We start from the raw sequence: 22817 nt of genomic DNA, 5'->3' as shown, positions 1-22817 counted from the left end.
CTTCAGGAGAGGAGAGATCCAAGAACGAGTGAGTGCAGAACCGAACACAGGCGAGCAGAGGGGAGCCAGTGAGTGTGAAACTGAACCCAGCCAGAATCACCACACTCACGGGAGGGGAACCAGTGAGTGTAGAACTGAACTCAGCCAGAGTCCACTTCTTTTGGAGAAAGAAGTGTACCAGTGAGTGTAGACCTGAACCCAGCCAGTGTCAGTACATTCTGGGGAGGACGGGGATAGGGAACCAGTGAGAGTAGACCTGAACCCAGCCTGAATTGATGGTGAAAACTGGGTGTGGAGGAGAAAGTGTCGAGAAATGTGTGATGGGTTTGGATTTCAGCACGGCAGGAGAGACAATGTGTGGGACAGGGATTCACAGCTTTGGAAGAACGAGAGAGTAAAGAATGTTCCATGGAAACTAGATGTGTCTATCCTGAATTTCTGTCTTAGAAAATAGGTGCAGGAGCAGGCCATTCGGCCCTCTAGCCTGCACCACCATTCAATGAGTTCATGGCTGAACATTCAACTTCAGTATCCCATTCCTGCTTTCTCGCCATACCCCTTGATCCCCCTAGTAGTAAGGACCTCATCTAACTCCTTTTTGAATATATTTAGTGAATTGGCCTCAACAACTTTCTGTGGTAGAGAATTCCACAGGTTCACCACTCTCTGGGTGCAGAAGTTCCTCCGCATCTCGGTTGTAAATGGCTTACCCCTTATCCTTAGACTGTGACCTCTGGTTCTGGACTTCCCCAACATTGGGAACATTCTTCCTGCATCTAACCTGTCTAACCCCGTCAGAATTTTAAATGTTTCTATGAGGTCCCCTCTCATTCTTCTGAACTCCAGTGAATACAAGCCCAGTTGATCCAGTCTTTCTTGATAGGTCAGTCCCGCCATCCCGGGAATCAGTCTGGTGAAACTTCGCTGCACTCCCTCAATAGCAAGAATGTCCTTCCTCAGGTTAGGAGACCAAAACTGTACACAATACTCCAGGTGTGGCCTCACCAATGCCCTGTACAACTGTAGCAACACCTCCCTTCCCCTCTACTCAAATCCCCTTGCTATGAAGGCCAACATGCCATTTGCTTTCTTAACTGCCTGCTGCACCTGCATGCCAACCTTCAATGACTGATGTACCATGACACCCAGGTCTCTTTGCACCTCCCCTTTTCCTAATCTGTCACCATTCAGATAATAGTCTGTCTCTCTGTTTTTACCACCAAAGTGGATAACCTCACATTTATCCACATTATACTTCATCTGCCATGCATTTTCCCACTCACCTAACCTATCCAAGTCGCTCTGCAGCCTCACAGCATCCTCCTCGCAGCTCACACTGCCACCCAACTTAGTGTCATCCGCAAATTTGGAGATACTACATTTAATCATTAATGTACAGTGTAAACAGCTGGGGCCCCAGCACAGAACCTTGCGGTACCCCATTAATCACTGCCTGCCATTCTGAAAAGTACCCATTTACTCCTACTCTTTGCTTCCTGTCTGACAACCAGTTCTCAATCCATGTCAGCACACTACCCCCAATCCCATGTGCTCTAACTTTGCACATCAATCTCTTGTATGGGACCTTGTCGAACGCCTTCTGAAAGTCCAAATATACCACATCAACTGGTTCTCCCTTATCCACTCTACTGGAAACATCCTCAAAAAATTCCAGAAGATTTGTCAAGCATGATTTCCCTTTCACAAATCCATACTGACTTGGACCTATCATGTCACCTCTTTCCAAATGCACTGCTATGACATCCTTAATAATTGATTCCATCATTTTACCCACTACCGATGTCAGGCTGACCGGTCTATAATTACCTGTTTTCTCTCTCCCTCCTTTTTTTTAAAAAGTGGGGTTACATTGGCTACCCTCCACTCGATAGGAACTGATCCAGAGTCAATGGAATGTTGGAAAATGACTGTCAATGCATCCACTATTTCCAAGGCCACCTCCTTAAGTACGCTGGGATGCAGTCCATCAGGCCCTGGGGATTTATCGGCCTTCAATCCCATCAATTTCCCCAACACAATTTCCCGGCTAATAAGGATTTCCCTCAGTTTCTCCTCCTTACTAGACCCCCCGACCCCTTTTATAACCGGAAGGTTGTTTGTGTCCTCCTTCGTGAATACCGAACCAAAGTACTTGTTCAATTGGTCCGCCATTTCTTTGTTCCCCGTTATGACTTCCCCTGATTCTGACTGCAGGGGACCTACGTTTGTTTTTACTAACCTTTTTCTCTTTACATATCTGCAGAAAGTTTTGCAATCCGTCTTAATGTTCCCTGCAAGCTTCTGCTCATACTCCATTTTCCCTGCCCTAATCAAACCCTGTGTCCTCCTCTGCTGAGTTCTAAATTTCTCCCAGTCCCCAGGTTCGCTGCTATTTCTGTCCAATTTGTATGCCACTTCCTTGGCTTTAATACTATCCCTGATTTCCCTTGATAGCCACGGTTGAGCCACCTTCCCTTTTTTATTTTTATGCCAGACAGGAATGTACAATTGTTGTAGTTCATCCATGCGGTCTCTAAATGTCTGCCATTGCCCATCCACAGTCAACCCCTTAAGTATCATTCGCCAATCCATCCCAGTCCAATTCACGCCTCATACCTTCAAAGTTACCCTTCTTTAAGTTCTGGACCATGGTCTCTGAATTAACTGTTTCATTCTCCATCCTAATGCAGAATTCCACCATATTATGGTCACTCTTCCCCAAGGGGCCTCGCACAACGAGATTGCTAATTAATCCTCTCTCATTACATAACACCCAGTCTAAGATGGCCTCCCCCCTAGTTGGTTCCTCGACTTATTGGTCTAAAAAACCATCCCTTATGCACTCCAGGAAATCCTCCTCCACCGTATTGCTTCCAGTTTGGTTAGCCCAATCTATGTGCATATTAAAATCACCCATTATAACTGCTGCACCTTTATTGCATGCACCCCTAATTTCCTGTTTGATGCCCTCCCCAACATCACTACTACTGTTTGGAGGTCTGTACACAACTCCCACTAACGTTTTTTGCCCTTTGGTGTTCTGCAGCTCTACCCATATAGATTCCACATCATCCAAGCTAATGTCCTTCCTAACTATTGCCTTAATCTCCTCCTTAACCAGCAATGCTACCCCACCTCCTTTTCCTTTTATTCTATCCTTCCTGAATGTTGAATACCCCTGGATGTTGAGTTCCCAGCCCTGATCATCCTGGAGCCACGTCTCCGTAATCCCAATCACATCATATTTGTTAACATCTATTTGCATAGTTAATTCATCCAGCTTATTGCGGATACTCCTTGCATTAAGACACAAAGCCTTTAGGCTTGTTTTTTTAACACCCTCTGTCCTTTTAGAATTTTGCTGTACAATGGCCCTTTTTGTTCTTTGCCTTGGGTTTCTCTGCCCTCCACTTTTCCTCATTTTGTTTCTTCTTTTGCTTTTGCCTCCTTTTTGTTTCCCTCTATCTCCCTGCATTGGTTCCCATCCCCCTGCCATATTAGTTTAACTCCTCCCCAACAGCACTAGCAAACACTCCCCCGAGGACATTGGTTCCGATTCTGCCTAGGTGCAGACCGTCCGGATTGTACTGGTCCCACCTCCCCCAGAACCGGTTCCAATGCCCCAGGAATTTGAATCCCTCCCTGCTGCACCATTGCTCAAGCCACGTATTCATCTGAGCTATCCTGCGATTCCTACTCTGACTAGCACGTGGCACTGGTCGCAATCCCGAGATTACTACTTTTGAGGTCCTACTTTTTAATTTAGCTCATAGATCCTTAAATTCATTTCGTAGGACCTCATCCCTTTTTTTACCTATGTCGTTGGTACCAACGTGCACCACGACAACTGGCTGTTCTCCCTCTCTTTTTAGAATGTGCTGCACCCGCTCCGAGACATCCTTGACCCTTGTACCAGGGAGGCAACATACCATCCTGGAGTCTCGGTTGCGGCCGCAGAAACGCCTATCTATTCCCCTTACAATTGAATCCCCTATCATTATCGCTCCCCCACTCTTTTTCCTGCCCTCCCGTGCAACAGAGCCAGCCACGGTGCCATGAAATTGGCTACTGCTGCCCTCTCCTGAGGAGTCATCCCCCTCAACAGTACTCAAAGCAGTGTATCTGTTTTGCAGTGGGATGACCACAGGGGACCCCTGCACTACCTTCCTTGCACTACTCTTCCTGCTGGTCTTCCATTCCCTCGCTGGCTGTGGACCCTTCTCCTGCGGTAAGACCAACTCGCTCCACGTGCTACTCACGTCATTCTCAGCATCGTGGATGCTCCAGAGTGAATCCACCCTCAGCTCCAACTCCACAACGCGGACCGTCAGGAGCCGGAGGTGGATACACTTCCCGCACATGAAGTCGTCAGGGACACTGGTGTTGTCCCCGAGTTCCCACATGGTGCAGGAGGAGCATATCACGTGACCGAGCTGTCCTGCCATGACTTAACCCTTAGATACACTTAAATTGGCGACAACAATGTTAAAAGTTACTGACTAATAAAGAAAAAGAAAAAGAAAAACTACTCACCAATCCGCAGCCAATCACTTACCACGTTGGCTGTGACGTCACCTTTTGATTTCTTTCTACTTCTTTTTTGCCTTCTCTCCCAGCTGGAGCTGCACCAGTACGCCTCTCTCGACGCTCCCCGGACTGCTGAGCCTTTTATAGGCTGCTGCCTCTCTCGACTCCCGCCTCTCTCGACGCTCCCCGGACTGCTGAGCCTTTTATAGGCCGCTGCCTCTCTCGACTCCCGCCTTACAGTGATGAGTTTTGTTATCTCCTTTTACAGCGTATTAGAAGGGGAAACTTTCAGACAGGAAACACAAACCAAACATCGGGTCAAGATCTGATGGAGGCAGTCGATTCATCAGGACCTGAATATCATCGGCCTTTGAAAATGGAATGAGAAATGTTTGTCTGTTCTGTCTGTTGGAAAAGATTTCAATTATCATCCTGACTGGAAATGTACCGAGACACACACACCCGAGTGAGTGTTCCAGTGCACTAACTGTGGAAAGAGCTCTAACCAGTTACACAGCCTGAAAAAACATCACACCATTCAAAGTGCAAAGAAACTGTAAACGTCTTGTGTGAGTGGGCGAGGCTTCAACTGATTGTCCAACCACGGAGAGTCACAAGGATACCCGCACCACGGAGAAACCGTGGAAATGTGGGGACTGTGGGAAGGTATTCAGATCACCGTCTGAGCTGGAAATTCATCGACGCAGTCACAGTGGGGAGAGGCCATTCACCTGCTCTGAGTGTGGGAAGGGATACACTCAGTCATCCCAACTTGTCGCCCACCGGCGAGTTCACACTGGGGAGAGACCTTTCACCTGCTCTGAGTGTGGGAAGGCATTCAGTGGGTCATCCAGCCTGCTGATGCACCAGCGAGTTCACACCGGGGAGAGGCCATTCACTGCTCTGAGTGTGAAGGGATTCAATGCATCATCCGACCTGCTGAAACACCAGCGAGTTCACACTGGGGAGAGACCATTCACCTGCTCTCAGTGTGGGAAGCGATTCACTGAGCAATCCAACCTGCTGAAACACCAGCGAGTTCACACTGGGGAGAGGACATTCACCTGCTCCGTGTGTGGGAAACGATTCACTCAGTCATCCATCCTGCTAACACACAGCGAGTTCACACTGGGGAGATGCCGTTCACCTGCTCTGAGTGTGGGAAAGGATTCACTCAGTCATCCACCCTGCTGAGACACCAGCAATTTCACACTGGGGAGAGGCCGTTCACCTGCTCTGAATGTGGGAAGGGATTCACTCAGTCATCTGACTTGCTGACACACCAGCGAGTTCACACTGGGGAGAGGCCGTTCACCTGCTCTGAGTGTGGGAAGGGATTCACTCGATCATCCACCCTGTTGACACACCAGCGAGTTCACAAGTGACTGCAGGGGTGGGATTCTGCTGTTGTTGCTGCTTTTAATCACATCCTGACTGAACCATGTTCATTCTGACATTTGGGGTTTATTTATGCTGATGTTAATAACCCTATAACGTGCTGGACTTTAATATTCTAGATAGATTACTGATTGTGTTCTTGGGGCTGCAGTGTCCACTTAAGAAACGCTGTATGTTATCTTTCCCCTTAATTCAGAAACTCTCAACAGATATTCACTTTGCAATAAAATTATGAATTTTTACTTTAATTCTAAATTGACCTTTGTTACAAAATCTACAATTGTGTCAAAGTTTCCACTGAATAAAATCTCCAATTACAAAGAGCTTGCTGACAATTCTTACTGACTTGCACATTACACATTACTGACTGGCCCCTCCATTATCCACCAGAAAGAAGGGGAATGGGAATTGGTGGAGAATCAGTGTCCCCAAATGTAGCCCCTCCCGTCTGGTGTAACAATCCCCTCGGCACGGGAATAGAGACAAATCCAGACCAAAACTGTACACAGTACTCCAGGTGTGGTCTTACCAATACCCTATACATTTGTAGCAAGACTTCCCTACTTTTATACTCCATCCCCCTTGCAATAAAGGCCAGCATTCCATTTGCCTTCCTGATTACTTGCTGTACTTGCATGCTAACTTTTTGAGTTTCATGTACAAGAACCTCCAGATCCCTCTGTACTACAGCATTTTGTAATTGTCCCCATTTAAATAATTCTTTGCTTTTTTATTTTTCCTACCAAAAGGGATAACCTGACATTTTACCACATTATCGTCCATCTGCCATATTTTTGCCCACTCACTGAGCCTATCTATGTCACCTTGTAGATTCTTTGCGTCCTCCTCACAACCTATCTTTGTATCATCAGCAAAGTTGACTATGTTACACTCAGCCCCTTCAGCCAAGTTATTTATATTAGTTGTAAATAGTTGAGTCCCCAGCACTGATCCCTGCGGCACCCCACTAGTTAGTTTGCCAAGCTGAAAATGATCCATTTATCCTGACTCTCTGTTAGTTTTCCGTTAGTTTGCCAATCCTCTATCCATGCTGATATATTACCCGCAACCCCGTGAACTCTTAGTTTGTGAAGTAACCTTTTGTGTGGCACCATATGGTATGCTTTCTGGAAATCCAAATATATGACATCAACTGGTTCTCCTTTATCCACTTTGCTTGTTACATCCTCAAATAATTCCAGGAAATTTGTCAAACATGATTTCCCTTTCATGAAACCATGCTGACTCTGCTTGACTGCAATATAATTTCCTAAATGTTCTGCTACTACTTCCTTAATGATAGGCTCCAGTATTTTCTGAATGACAGATGGTAGGCTAACTGATCTATAGTTTCCTGCTTTCTGTCTCCCTCGTTTCTTAATTAGGGATGTACATTTGCGGTTTTCCAGTCCGCTGGGATCTCTCCAGAATTCAGGGCATTTTGGTAGATTACAACCGATGCATCCACTATCTCTGCAGCCACTTCTTTAAAGATCCTAGGATGCATGTCATCATGTCCAGGAGACTTGTCCACCTTTAGTCCCATTAGTTTGATTAGTACTTAATCTCTAGTGACAGTGACTGTTTTAAGTTAACCCCCGCCTCCGTATTAGCTCCTTGATTATCAACTGTTGGGATGTTTTTAGTATCCTCTACCGTGAAGACCGATACAAAATGTTTGTTCAAAGTCTCTGCCATTTCCGTGTTTCCCATTATTAATTCTCCAGTCTCATCTTCTAAGGGACCAATGTTTATTTTAGCAACTCGTTTCCATTTTATATTCCTGTAGAAGCTCTTACTGTCTGTTTTTATATTTCTTGTTAATTTGCTCCCATTTGCTATCTTCTCTGTCTTTATCATTTTTTAAGTCGTCATTTGCTGGTTTCTAAAAATTTCCCAATCCTCTGGCCTTCCACTGTCCTTCGCAACATTGTATGCCTTTTTTCAATTTGACACCATCCTTTACTTCCTTAGTTAGCCAGGGATGGTTCATCCTTCTCTTAGCATCTTTATTTCTCACTTGAATAAATCTTTGCTGAGAGTTATGTAATATCTCCTTAAATGTTTGCCATTGTGTTTCTACAGTCTTACTCTTGAACATATTTTCCCAATCCACTTGGTGTCAGTGACAAGTGTCGATTTATATCACATGGGAGGAGATTGGTGTCAGTGACTGTGGGATTGGTTCAACCTTCTTTGACCTGACCAAGGCCTTTGACACTGTTAAACGTGAGGGATTATGGAGTGTAATCTTCACATTCAGCTGTCCATATGCCCAATAGGACACTCCCAAAGCAAGCGCTCGACTCGGAGCTTCGACACGGCAGGGACAATGGGTGGGCGGGGCTTCAGGATGTCTGTCAGTTTGATTGGACAGATGTTTGTGCCCAGGTCAGTGGCCCCTGAAAGGGAACCTTGTGCTGATTGTTGTCTGATGTCCCTGGGTCAACCTGGGCTCACCCTATTGGGTCAGCCCGAGCTCACCCTATTGGGTCAACCCGGGCTCACCCTATTGGGTCAACCCGGGCTCACCCTATTGGGTCAACCTGGGCTCACCCTATTGGGTCAACCTGGGCTCACCCTATTGGGTCAACCCGGGCTCACCCTATTGGGTCAACCCGGGCTCACCCTATTGGGCTAGCCTGGTCTCACCCTATTGGGTCAGCCCGAGCTCACCCTATTGGGCCAGCCCGAGCTCACCCTATTGGGCCAGCCCGAGCTCACCCTATTGGGCCAGTCCGGGCTCACCCTATTGGGCCAGTCCGGGCTCACCCTATTGGGCCAGTCCGGGCTCACCCTATTGGGCCAGCACAAAAGGCCCATTATCCAGCAGAGAAAATTAGCAGCTCATTGATTTTGTTGTCACTCTGCGCACAGTGGATGCAGAACTGAACCCAACCTTGTAAACTGGAAATGCATTGTCACAATCACACTGGGGAGAGGCTGTTCACCTGCTCTGAGTGTGAAATGGGATTCATGACATCATCTGAGAATTCCTCATCGGCGCCAAACCCCGGAGCCGGCGCCTCACAACTTGAGCCGCCTCGGGGAAATCCCCTCCGTGCCTTTCAGTTCCGCGCAGAGGGGTTTCCTGTACGGGCTGCTCCTGCACACCCTCAACTTTGCCATCCTCGCCGGCCGTCCGGACACGCCATGGCGTACCATCTTGCCGTCCGGAGGAGGCGGGGGTCCCCGATGGAGGGCACTCTACGCAGGGGTCCTCCCACTATTCATCGGGGACTTGGCCTGGAGGGTGATGCACGGAGCAGTGCCGTGCAACAAATTTTTAAGCCGGTTCACGGACTCCCAGGCCACCTGCAATTTCTGCGGTCTGGAGGAGTCCGTGTTCCATGTTTTTATTGAGTGCACGAGGTTGCAGCCCCTGTTCCATTATTTGAAGGGGCTGCTCCTGAAATTCTGGCTGCACTTCAGTCCCACTCTCCTGATCTTTGGGCACCCTGTGCGGAGGGGAGCGGGTAGGTCTGAAGGCCTCCTCGTAGGACTGCTCCTGGGCACGGCCAAGGGTGCCATCAGCCGGTCCAGGCAGCGGGCGGTCGAGGGGGTCGTTCAACCTGACTGCCTGCCTCTCTTCCGCTCTTACATCCGGTCCAGGGTGTCCTTGGAGATGGAGCACGCGGTGTCCACCGGTACGCTCGTGGCCTTCCGCGAGAGGTGGGCACCGGAGGGACTGGAGTGCATCATCACGCCCGGCAACCAAATTTTAATTTGATTTTACGTTTTAAAGTTTAATTTGTTTTAATTGCCGGTGCTTTTAGTGTCCCCTTCCCTTTTATAGGGGGCACTGGAAAAATGTGATTTTAGCGCCCAAAAAAAAAATAAAAAAAAAAATGAAAAACACAAAAAAAAACAAAAAAAGGAAAAAAGGGCCTTGTAAATGTCTGGCGTGTCACCCAGGTCGGGTGGCACGGTTTAATGTTTTATGTTTTCGCAGGTGAACTCCAAAAAGAGTTTCATGACATCATCTGAGAATTCCTCATCGGCGCCAAACCCCGGAACCTCCCTCGGGGGCCGGCGCCTCACAACTTGAGCCGCCTCGGGGAAATCCCCTCCGTGCCTTTCAGTTCTGCGCGGAGGGGTTTCCTGTACGGGCTGCTCCTGCACACCCTCAACTTTGCCATCCTCGCCGGCCGTCCGGACACGCCATGGCGTACCATCCTGCCGTCCGGAGGAGGCGGGGGTCCCCGATGGAGGGCACTCTACGCAGGGGTCCTCCCACTACTCATCGGGGACTTGGCCTGGAGGGTGGTGCACGGAGCAGTGCCGTGCAACAAATTTTTAAGCCGGTTCACGGACTCCCAGGCCGCCTGCAATTTCTGCGGTCTGGAGGAGTCCGTGTTCCATGTTTTTATTGAGTGCACAAGGTTGCAGTCCCTGTTCCATTATTTGAAGGGGCTGCTCCTGAAATTCTGGCTGCACTTCAGTCCCACTCTCCTGATCTTTGGGCACCCTGTGCGGAGGGGAGCGGGTAGGTCCGAAGGCCTCCTCGTAGGACTGCTCCTGGGCACGGCCAAGGGTGCCATCAGCCGGTCCAGGCAGCGGGCGGTCGAGGGGGTCGTTCAACCTGACTGCCTGCCTCTCTTCCGCTCTTACATCCGGTCCAGGGTGTCCTTGGAGATGGAGCACGCGGTGTCCACCGGTACGCTCGTGGCCTTCCGCGAGAGGTGGGCACCGGAGGGACTGGAGTGCATCATCACGCCCGGCAACCAAATTTTAATTTGATTTTACGTTTTAAAGTTTAATTTGTTTTCATTGCCGGTGCTTTTAGTGTCCCCCTCCCCTTTTATAGGGGGCACTGGAAAAAAATTTGATTTTAGCGCCCCAAAAAAACCAAAAAATAAATAAATTTAAAAAAAAAGGGGCCTTGAAAATGTCTGCTGTGTCACCCAGGTCGGGTGGCATGGTTTTAATGTTTATGTTTTTGCAGGTAAACTCAAAAGAGTTTCATGACATCATCTGAGAATTCCTCATCGGCGCCAAACCCCGGAGCCGGCGCCTCACAACTTGAGCCGCCTCGGGGAAATCCCCTCCGTGCCTTTCAGTTCCGCGCGGAGGGGTTTCCTGTACGGGCTGCTCCTGCACACCCTCAACTTTGCCATCCTCGCCGGCCGTCCGGACACGCCATGGCGTACCATCTTGCCGTCCGGAGGAGGCGGGGGTCCCCGATGGAGGGCACTCTACGCAGGGGTCCTCCCACTATTCATCGGGGACTTGGCCTGGAGGGTGGTGCACGGAGCAGTGCCGTGCAACAAATTTTTAAGCCGGTTCACGGACTCCCAGGCCGCCTGCAATTTCTGCGGTCTGGAGGAGTCCGTGTTCCATGTTTTTATTGAGTGCACGAGGTTGCAGCCCCTGTTCCATTATTTGAAGGGGCTGCTCCTGAAATTCTGGCTGCACTTCAGTCCCACTCTCCTGATCTTTGGGCACCCTGTGCGGAGGGGAGCGGGTAGGTCCGAAGGCCTCCTCGTAGGACTGCTCCTGGGCACGGCCAAGGGTGCCATCAGCCGGTCCAGGCAGCGGGCGGTCGAGGGGGTCGTTCAACCTGACTGCCTGCCTCTCTTCTGCTCTTACATCCGGTCCAGGGTGTCCTTGGAGATGGAGCACGCGGTGTCCACCGGTACGCTCGCGGCCTTCCGCGAGAGGTGGGCACCGGAGGGACTGGAGTGCATCATCACGCCCGGCAACCAAATTTTAATTTGATTTTACGTTTTTAAGTTTAATTTGTTTTAATTGCCGGTGCTTTTAGTGTCCCCCTTCCCTTTTATAGGGGGCAGTGGGGAAAATTGTGATTTTAGTGCCCAAAAAAAAAACCCAAAAAAAGAAAAACACAAAAAAAAACAAATGGTGGAAAAAAAAAAGGGCCTATTAAATGTCTGGAGTGTCACCCAGGTCGGGTGGCACCGTTTAATGTTTTATGTTTTGCAGGTGAACTCCAAAAAGAGTTTCATGACATCATCTGACCTGCTGAGACACCAGCGAGTTCACATGTGACTGCAGGGATTGGATTATTCTGTTATTGCTGCTGTTAATCACATCTTAACTGAATCGTGTTCATTCTGTCAGTTGGGGATTGTTTCTGCTGATGTTAATAACCCCTATAACTGGGCTGGATTTTAATATTTTGTTTTTCAAATAACAGAGTGTGTCGATATTTGATGAATCCAAAATAAGAAGAGACTAATTGACATCCTGTTGCTGACTGCTCCATTTTGGGCCTTTTCTCCTTTCTAACTCTGGATTATTTTAGTTCTTATACCTTCGGTTACTCTCAGGGGCAAGTCCCAGTTTCCCATACCTTCCAGAGTTGATCTAGCCTTGGTATCCAGGGAAGGTGTTGATAACACGCCCAGGATCACTAAACATAAAACCCAGTCTGTTAATCACCTTCAGATACTGGACTTAGCGTGTGCCCCACAGCATCTCTCTCACCTTCGATATGTGAATGGAGCATCACGCCTGCAAACCTGGTTTCAATTTGTATTTGAATCCACTCAGCAAACATATTTTTAAAAAGATGCACATGTAAACCAATCACATCAAATAATTGGCAAAGATTTCGAGTCAACAAGATGAATAAGTAAACACGTCACGGCCCAATAACCCAGCTCTATATTCACAGGAGAAAGTCTGTTATCTAACTCCTCGAATGTCTGTTGGTGAGATGAGCGACTGAATCACTTTCCATGTACAACACCATCCATTCCCACTGTGCCCACATTTACAGTGTTGAGTCAGGTGGGTGCACGGGTCTCACAGACTGAACGATTGGTTGAAGGTGTATCCACACACACAACATGTGTCCTGTTTCTCCCCGCTGTGATTGGTGTTTTTACAAAGGCTGATGAGAAGGTGATCCTGATCAATCCGGGAATCTGTCAAATCTTGAGGCGATGTTTGGATTGAGTTTCCCAGCTGCAGATCCTCCCCTTCTAATACCCTGCAAATAAATGGTGCTTACAAACATTGTTACTTTAAATACAGGATAGAGATACAGAACAGACAATTCTAGATCCGACACAACATTCTGTCCCCCCAAAAAGGGCCTATCACCGGGAAAAAGCCCCGCAGCTGCCCCCCCGCTCGGGGAAAGGCCGAAGGCCGAAGGCCCACAGCGGGTGTTTGTGAGGCGGATAATGCTGAGTATTGTCTCTCGGGCGGGACACTCGGTGTGTGTGAAGCCCGCGGCCCCCCGGGGTTTATTAACCCGCTCCCTCCCTCCGCCCATCTCTCAGCCGCTGCCTCAGACACAGCCGCCCCACCGCGCATGCTCAGCTCACGCTGCACGGGTGATTGACGGCGGCTCCGGTCCAATAGGATGAGCAGGGGGCGGGGCTGGAGGACCGAGCGGGCGGGGCTGGAGGACCGAGCGGGCGGTTTGTCCTCCAAGCAATCGGAGTGTGCGAGGGGCGGGGCTTGCGGCCACCATCCCCCCCCAGTGGGCGGGGCTGAGCCCGGATCTCCAGCACTGAGCATGCGCGGGCGGCGGTGGCGACAGTTGGTGGAACCCGGATGATGCGGGACACGAGACGGTGGGTTGTCGGCGCGGGGCAGGAATTGGAGCCGCGAGTGGGGCTGGTGAGTGACATAAACACCTGGTGTAGGGCCCAGGGCCCAGGGCCCAATAACAGGCCAGAGGCTGAGCCCGGGGTTGTCCCGCCCGCCCGCGGGCTCCCAGGGACACCCCATTTAATGCATTCTGGAAGCAGGAGAAAAATGGGAGGCATTCTAAACCAAATGGTCCAATTTAAAGGTGACCACAAATCTGTGAGGGGCAGGATCAGCTGATCAATCTGTTAAAGCATTAATAGCAGTATAGAGCACAACAACAAGCTCATTATGGTCAACCTTTATCAGTCACTAGTTAGACCTCAGATATTGAGGGTTGGGCTCAATTCTGGGCAACACACTTTGAAAAGTTCATCAATAATAACATAGGAAATAGGTGCAAGAGTCGGCCATTCGGCCCTTCGAGCCTGCACCACCATTCAGTAAGATCAGGACTGATCATTCACCTCAGTACCCCTTTCCTGCTTTCTCTCCACACCCCTTGATCCCTTTAGCTGTAAGGGCCATATCTAACTCCCTCTTGAATATATCTAATGAACTGGCATCAACAACTCTCTGCGGCAGGGAATTCCACAGGTTAACAACTCTCTCAGTTAAGAAGTTTCTCCTCATCTCAGCCCTAAATGGCCTATCCTGTAGCCTGAGACTGTATCCCCTGGTTCTGGACTTCCCCAACATCGGGAACATTCTTCCTGCATCTAACCTGTCGCGTCCCGTCAGAATCTTATATATTTCTATGAGATCCCCTCGCATCCTTCTAAACTCCAGTGTATAAAGTCTGAGTTGATCCAGTCTCTCCTCATGTGTCAATCTAGCCATCCCTGGAATCAGTCTGGTGGACCTTCGCTGTACTCCCTCAATAGCAAGAACGTCCTTACTCAGATTAGGAGACCAAAACTGTACACAATATTCCAGGTGAGACCTCACCAAGGCCCTGTACAATTGCAGTAAGGCCTCCCTGCTCCTATACTCAAATCCCCAAGCTATGAAGGCCAACATGCCAACATGCCATTTGCCTTCTTTACCGCCTGCTGTAGCTGCATGCCAACTTTCAATGACTGATGAACCATGACACCCAGGTCTCGTTGCACTTCCCCTTTTCCTAATCTGCTGCAATTCAGATAATATTCTGCCTTTGTGTTTTTGCCACCAAAGTGAATAACCTCACATTTATCCACATTATACTGCATCTGCTATGCATTTGCCCACTCACCTAACCGGTCCAAATCACCCTGCAGCCTCTTGGCATCCTCCTCACAGCTCACACCACCACCCAGTTTAGTGTCATCTGAAAATATGGAGATATTACACTCAATTCCTTCATCCAAAAAATGTATGTATATTGTAAAGAGCTGGGGTCCCAGCACTGAGCCCTGCGACACTCCACTAGTCACTGGCTCCCATTCCGAAAAGGACCCGTTTATCCCGACTCTCTGCTTCCTGTCTGCCAACCAATTCTCTATCCCCGTCAGTACATTACCCCCAATACCATGTGCTTTGATTTTGCACATCAATCTCTTATGTGGGACCTTGTCAAAGGCCTTTTGAAAGTCCAAATACATCACATCCACTGGTTCTCTCTTGTCCACTCTACTCGTTACATCCTCAAAAAATTACAGAAGATTTGTCAAGCATGATTTCCCTTTCATAAATCCATGCTGACTTGGACCGATCCTGTCACTGCTTTCCAAATGCGCTGCCATTTCATCTTTAACAATTGATTCCAACATTTTCCCCACTACTGATGTCAGTCAACCGGTCTATAATTACCTGTTTTCTCTCTCCCTCCTTTTTTAAAAAGTGGTGTTACATTAGCTACCCTCCAGTCCATAGGAACTGATCCAGAGTCGATAGACTGTTGGAAAATAATTACCAATACGTCCACTATTTCTAGGGCCACTTCCTTAAGTACTCTGGGATGCAGACAATCAGACCCCGGGGATTTATCGGCCTTCAATCCCATCAATTTCCCCAACACAATTTCCCGCCTAATAAGGATATCCTTCAGTTCCTCCTTCTCACTAGACCCTTGGTCCCCTAGTACATCCGGAAGGTTATTTTTGTCTTCCTTTGTGAAGACAGAACCAAAGTATTTGTTCAGTTGGTCTGCCATTTCTTTGTTCCCCATTATAAATTCACCTGAGTCCGACTGCAAGGGACCTACGTTTGTCTTCACTAATCTTTTTCTCTTCACATATCTATAGAAGCTTTTGCAGTCAGTTTTTATGTTCCCGGCAAGCTTCCTCTCGTACTCTATTGTCCCACTCCTAATTAAACCCTTTGTCCTCCTCTGCTGAATTCTAAATTTCTCCCAGTCCTCAGGTTTGCTGCTTTTTCTGGCCAATTTATATGTCTCTTCCTTGGATCTAATACTATCCATAATTTCCCTTGTTAGCCAAGGTTGAGCCTCCTTCCCTGTTTTATTTTTACTCCAGACAGGGATGTACAACCGTTGAAGTTCATCCATGTATCTATAACTGTTTGCCATTGCCTATCCACCGTCAACCCTTTAAGTATCATTTGCCAGTCTATTCTAGCCAATTCACGCCTCATGCCGTCGAAGTTAGCTTTCCTTAAGTTCAGGACCCTAGTTTCTGAATTAACTGTGTCACTCTCCATCTTAATAAAGAATTTTACCATATTATGGTCACTCTTCCCCAAGAGGCCTCGCACAACAAGATTGCTAATTAGTCCCTTCTCATTACAAATCACCCAGTCTAGGATGGCCAGCTCTCGAGTTGGTTCCTTGACATATTGGTCAAGAAAACTATCCCTAGTACACTCCAGGAAATCCTCCTCCACCACATTGCTACCAGTTTGGTTAGCCCAATCTATATCTAAATTAAAGTCGCCCATGATAACTGCTGTATCTTAATTGCACACATCCCTTATTTCTTGTTTGATGCTGTCGCCAACCTCACTACTTATAGTTCGTGGCCTGTACACAACTCCCACCAGCGTTTTGTGCCCTTTGGTATTCCGTAGCTCCACCCATACCGATTCCACATCATCCAAGCTAATGTCATTCCTTACTATTGCATTAATTTCCTCTTTAACCAACAACGCCACCCTGCCTCCTTTTCCTTTCTGTCTATCCTTCCTAAATGTTGAATAATCCTGGATGTTGAGTTCCCAGCCTTGGTCACCCTGGAGCCATGTCTCTGTGAAGCCAATTACATCATATCCATTAACTGCTATCTGCACAGTTAATTCGTCCACCTTATTCCGAATACTCCTCGCATTGAGGCACAGAGCCTTCAGGCTTGTCTTTTTAACACACATTGCCCCTTTAGAATTTTGCTGAATGTGACCCTTTTGTTTTTTGCCTTGGATTTCTCTGCCCTCCACTTTTACTATTCTTACTATTCTCCTTTCTATCTTTTGCCTCTGTCTCCCTTTTATTTTCCTCTGTCTCCCTGCATAGGTTCCCATCCCCCTGCCATATTAGTTTAACTCCTCCCCAACAGCACTAGCAAACACTCCCCCTAGGACATTGGTTCCGGTCCTGCCAGGTACAGACTGTCCGGTTTGTACTGGTCCCACCTCCCCCCAGAACTGGTTCCAATGTCCCAGAAATTTGAATCCCTCCCTTCACTCATCAAGCCATGTATTCATCTAAGCTATCCTGCAATTTCTACTCTGACTAGCACGTGGCACTGGTAGCAATCCTGAGATTACTACTTTTGAGGTCCTACTTTTTAATTTAGCTCCTAGCTCCCTAAATTTGTCTCGTAGGACCTCATCCCGTTTTTTACCTATATCGTTGGTACCTATATGCACCACGACAACTGGCTGTTCACCCTCCCTTTTCAGAAAGTCCTGCACCCGCTCCGAGACATCCTTGACCCTTGCACCAGGGAGGCAACATACCATCCTGGAGTCTCGGTTGCGGCTGCAGAAACGCCTATCTATTCCCCTTACAATTGAATCCCCTATCACTATCGCTCTCCCACTCTTTTTCCTGCGCTCCTGTGCAACAGAGCCAGCCACAGTGCCGTGAACTTGCCTTCCCTTGATGAGTCATCCCCCTCAACAGCACCCAAAGTGGTGTATCTGTTTTGCAGGGGGATGACCGCATGGTACCCCTGCACTACCTTCCTTGCACTGCTCTTTCTGTTGGTCACCCGTTCGCGAGCTGGCTGTATACCCTTTACCTGCGGTGTGACCAACTCGCTAAACGTGCTATTCACGTCATTCTCAGCATCGTGGATGCTCCAGAGTTCATCCACCCGCAGCTCCAGTGCCGCAATGCGGTCCATCAGGAGCTGCAGGCAGATGCACTTCCCGCACGAGTAGTCGTCAGGGACACCGGAAGCGTCCGAGTTCCCACATAGTACAGGAGGAGCATAACACGTGTCCGAGCTCTCCTGCCATGATTTAACCCTTAGATTAACTTAATTGAGCAACAACAATGTTAAAAGGTTACTTACTGATAAAGAAAGAAAAAGAAAAACTTCTTGCCAATCACCAGCCAATCACTTACCCCCTTTGCTGTGACATCACCTTTCGATTTCTTTCTACTTTTTTGCCTCCCTGTAGCTGCACAAGCTCCGCCTCCCCACGCACCTCCCGAGCCTCTGGCTGACGCACCACGAACTCCCGACGACTCACGGACGCTGGACCTTTTTATAGGCCTCCCCACGCACCTCCCGAGCCTCTCACCAATGCACCACGAACTCCCGACGACTCACGGATGCTGGGCCTTTTTATAGGCCTCCCCACGCACCTCCTGAGCCTCTGGCTGACGCACCACGAACTCCCGACGACTCACGGATGCTGGGCCTTTTTATAGGCCTCTCCTTGCACCTCCCGAGCCTCTGGCTGACGCACCACGAACTCCCGACGACTCACGGATGCTGGGCCTTTTTATAGGCCTCCCCACGCACCTCCTGAGCCTCTGGCTGACGCACCACGAACTCCCGACGACTCACGGATGCTGGGCCTTTTTATAGGCCTCTCCTTGCACCTCCTGAGCCTCTGGCTGATGCACCACGAACTCCCGACGACTCACGGATGCTGGGCCTTTTTATAGGCCTCTCCTTGCACCTCCTGAGCCTCTGGCTGACGCACCACGAACTCCCGACGACTCACGGAGGCTGGGCCTTTTTATAGGTCTCTCCACGCAATAATTTTCAAAACGATAAGTGCTTCGGAGGATGTTGCATGGACTGGAGAATTTTAGCTATGAGGAAAGATTGGATAGGCTGGGGTTTTTTTGGAAGGGAGGAGGTTGAGAGGGGAGACCTAATTGAGGTGTATTAAATTATGAGGGGCCTGGATAGAGTGGATAGGAAGGACCTATTCCCCTTAGCAGAGGGTCAACAAACAGGGGGCATAGATTTAAAGTGGTAGGAGGTTTAGAGGGGAAATCTCTTCACCCAGAGGGTGGTGGGGGTCTGGAACTCGCTGCCTGAAAGGGTGGTAGAGGCAGAAACCCTCATAGCATTTAAAACAAACTTGGATATGCACTTGAAGTGCCGTGACCGACAAGGCCATGGACCAAGAGCTGAAAAGTGGGATTAGGCTGGATAGCTCTTTGTCAGCCGGCACAGACACGATGGGCTGAATGGCCTCCTTCACTACTGTAAACTTCAGTGATTCCATGGTCCTGTACTTAGTGATGACGTTTGTAAATTATGAGAAATATAGAAGATTAAAGGATGATCTAATTGAGGTGTTTAAGATTAAAGATAGGGTGGATGGAGAGAAACGATTTCCTCTGGTGAGGGAGTCTACAACAAGGGTCACAACTTTAAAATCAGAGCCAGGCCGTTCAGGGTGATGTCAGGAAGCACTTCCTTACACAAATGGTGATTGGCTGTTTCTCTTTGTTGGAGAGTCTGGAACTAGGAGTCACAGTCTCAGGATAACGGACGGCCATTTAGGACTGAGATGAGGAGAAATGTCTTCACTCAAAGGGTTGTAAATCTTTGGAATTCTCTGCCCCAAAGAGCTGTGGATGCTCAGTCGTTGAGTATATTCAGGGCTGAGATCGATAGATGTTTGTACAGTAAAGAAATCAAGGGATACGCGGATAGTGCGGGAAAGTGGAGCTGAGGTAGAAACATAGAAAGTAGGTGCAGGAGTCGCCATTCGGCCCTTTGAGTCTGCACCACCATTCAATATGATCATGGCTGATCATGCAACTTCAGTATCCCATTCCTGCTTTCTCTCCATAACCCTCAATCCCTTTAGCTGTAAGAGCCACATCTAACTCCCTTTTGAATATATCTAACGAACTGGCCTCAACAACTTTCTGTGGTGGAGAATTCCACAGGTTCACAATTCTCTGAGTGAAGAAGTTTCTCCTCATCTCGGTCCTATAGGCTTACCCCTTATCCTTAGACTGTGAACCCTGGTTCTGGACTTCCCCAACATCGGGAACATTCTTCCTGCATTTGACCTGTCCAGTCCCGTCAGAATTTTATATGTTTCTATGAGATCCCCCCTCATTCTTCTAAATTCCAGTGAATATAAGCCCAGTCAATCCAGTCTTTCTTCATATGTCAGTCCTGCCATCCCGTCAGCCATGATCTTATTGAATGGTGGAGCAGGCTCGAGGGGCTGTTTAACCCACTCCTGCTCCTATTTCTTATGCTCTTAAAGCCTAGTGGAAATCCGGAACTCTGTTCCCCATAAAACGGAGGCTGGGGGCCAATTGAAAATTCCAAAACTGAGATAGATAGATTTCCTTAGGCAAGGGTATTAATGGCGATGGAACCAAGGCAGGTAGACGGAGTTAAAATACTGATCTAATTGAATGGCGGAACAGGCTCAAAGGGCTGAATGGCCTATTCCTGTTCCTATGCTCCTAATAATAGCTGTCGACACTCACTGTCGAGGTTCACACACGGACATTGGGCACATGGGGGGTGTGTGTGTGTGTTACTGTGTTTTGGGCACTGGGGGGGATGTTGTTACCGTGTTTTGGGTAGTGGGGTGGGTAAGGGGATTATCAATGATTGGGCTGTAGGATGGGGAAGGGAATTATCAATGATTGGGCTGTAGGGTGGGGAAGGGGATTATCAATGATTGGGCTGTAGGGTGGGGAAGGGGATTATCAATGACTGGGCTGCAGGGTGGGGAAGGGGATTATCAATGATTGGGCTGTAGGGTGAGGAAGGGGATTATCAATGATTGGGCTGTAGGATGGGGAAGGGGATTATCAATGATTGGGCTGTAGGATGGGGAAGGGGATTATCAATGATTGGGCTGTAGGGTGGGGAAGGGGATTATCAATGATTGGGCTGTAGGGTGGGGAAGGGGATTATCAATGATTGGGCTGTAGGGTGGGGAAGGGGATTATCAATGACTGGGCTGTAGGATGGAGAAGGAGAGAGAGGGGAACCAGTGAGTGTAGAACTGAACCCAGCCAGAGTCAGACATTAGTGAACCAGTTCGAGTGCCGGCCCCACAAATTAGCAGATTCATTGTTCAATTTTCTAACCTGCCTCTTTGTGGGTTCTCTCTCTCACTCCCTTTTTCCTGTTTTAAATTAATTTTACAGGGTATTAGAAGGGGCGGATTTGCAGACGGGAAGCTCAGATCGCACACTGCATCAAGATCTGACAGTCACTCGATTCATCGGGACCTGAATATCATCGGCCTCTCAATATGGAAGCAAAAAGCACCGTAGACGGTGGGGAGAAAGTGTACACGTGTTGTGTGTGTGGACGTGGCTTCAGCCGAATCTCTGGCCTATCAAGGCACAAGCGCAATCACACTGGGGAGAGGCCGTTCACCTGCTCCGAGTGTGGGAAGGGATTTACTCAGTCATCCGACCTTCTGAATCACCAGCGAGTTCACACTGGGGAGAGGCTGTTCACCTGCTCCGTGTGTGGGAAGGGATTTACTCAGTCATCCGACCTTCTGAATCACCAGCGAGTTCACACTGGGGAGAGACCGTTCACCTGCTCCGTGTGTGGGAAGGGATTCACTTCGTCATCTAGCCTGCTGAATCATCAGCGAGTTCACTCTGATGAGAGACCTTTTAAATGCCCGGACTGTGGGAAGAGCTATAAAAGTTCTGGGGAACTGAGCTGCCATCAACGTGTTCACAGTGGGGAGAGACCGTTCAGGTGCTCTCACTGCGGGACTGGGTTCAGTCGATCATCTGAACTCACTGTACACCAGCGTACTCACACTGGGGAGAGGCCGTTCACCTGCTCCGTGTGTGGGAAAAGATTCACTCAGTCAAGCAACCTTCTGATACACCAACGAGTTCACACTGGGGAGAGACCTTTTAAATGCCCGGACTGCAGGAAATGCTATAAAAGTTCCGGGGAACTGAGCTGCCATCAACATGTTCACAGTGGGGAGAGACCGTTCACCTGCTCAGTGTGTGGGAAAAGATTCACTCAGTCATCCGACTTTCTGAGACACCAACGAGTTCACACTGGGGAGAGGCCATTCACCTGCTCCGTGTGTGGGAAGGAATTCACTCAGTCATGCAACCTGCTGACACACCAGCGAGTTCACACTGGGGAGAGGCCGTTCACCTGCTCTGAGTGTGGGAAGGGATTTACTCGTTCATCCAGCCTGCTGGCACACCAGCGGATTCACAAGTGACTGCAGGGGATGGATTCTGCTGTTTTTGCTGCTCTTAATTACAAGCAGGACTGAACCATGTTCATTCTGACAGAGGATCGTACAGCGGGAACAGAACCTCAGCCTGGACACAATTCTTCAGGGCCACACTAAGAGGGGAAAACGGCACTTTGGTTTTCCTCGTCTCTCTGCACTGACCACAAAGTCACCGTGCGGGTTAATCTTGAGGTGTGTAAGAAATGAGTCCCAGCCGCTCTCTTCCATGGTTCAGAGCTCCTGGGCACGGAACAGAAGGCTCCTTTAGAAATGAACCCCAGTACTTGTTTGCTGTTTTAAATGGCCGTATTAACCCGCGTCGCTACTTTCAGTGATTTGTGTATCTGTACCCCTCGATCCCTTTGCTCCTCTGCCCCATTTAGACTCCTATTTTCCAAATAGAATGTGGCCTCCTTATTCTTCCTACCAAAACACACCACCTCTCACTGATCTGTACTGAAATTCATTTCCCAATTACACACGCATTCTGAAACTTATTAATGTCTTGCATTTTGTCACAGTCTTCCTCAGTATTAAATCTACTTTCCAATTTGTGTCATCTAAAAATGTGGAAATTGTACTTCTGATTCCCGAGTCCAAATCCTTTATGTAAATGGTGAACAACAATGTTCCCAGCACCGATCTCTGTGGAACGCCAGTGCCCACCTATTGCCAGAACTGTGCTCTCAGCACCGATCCCTGTGGAACACCACCTCCCACCTATT

General features: G+C 48.6%; 1 pseudogene; it reads left to right on the top strand.

The window, feature by feature from the left end:
• The first annotated feature begins 5301 nt into the window (after window positions 1-5301).
• LOC139245313 (zinc finger protein 271-like) lies at window positions 5302-22646 on the top strand (annotated as a pseudogene).
• The last annotated feature ends 171 nt before the right edge of the window (window positions 22647-22817 follow it).

Source organism: Pristiophorus japonicus, unplaced genomic scaffold (genome assembly GCF_044704955.1).
Source record: "Pristiophorus japonicus isolate sPriJap1 unplaced genomic scaffold, sPriJap1.hap1 HAP1_SCAFFOLD_2182, whole genome shotgun sequence".
Classification (NCBI taxonomy): Eukaryota; Metazoa; Chordata; class Chondrichthyes; family Pristiophoridae; genus Pristiophorus; species Pristiophorus japonicus.
This window is presented reverse-complemented; position numbering and strand designations above follow the sequence as displayed.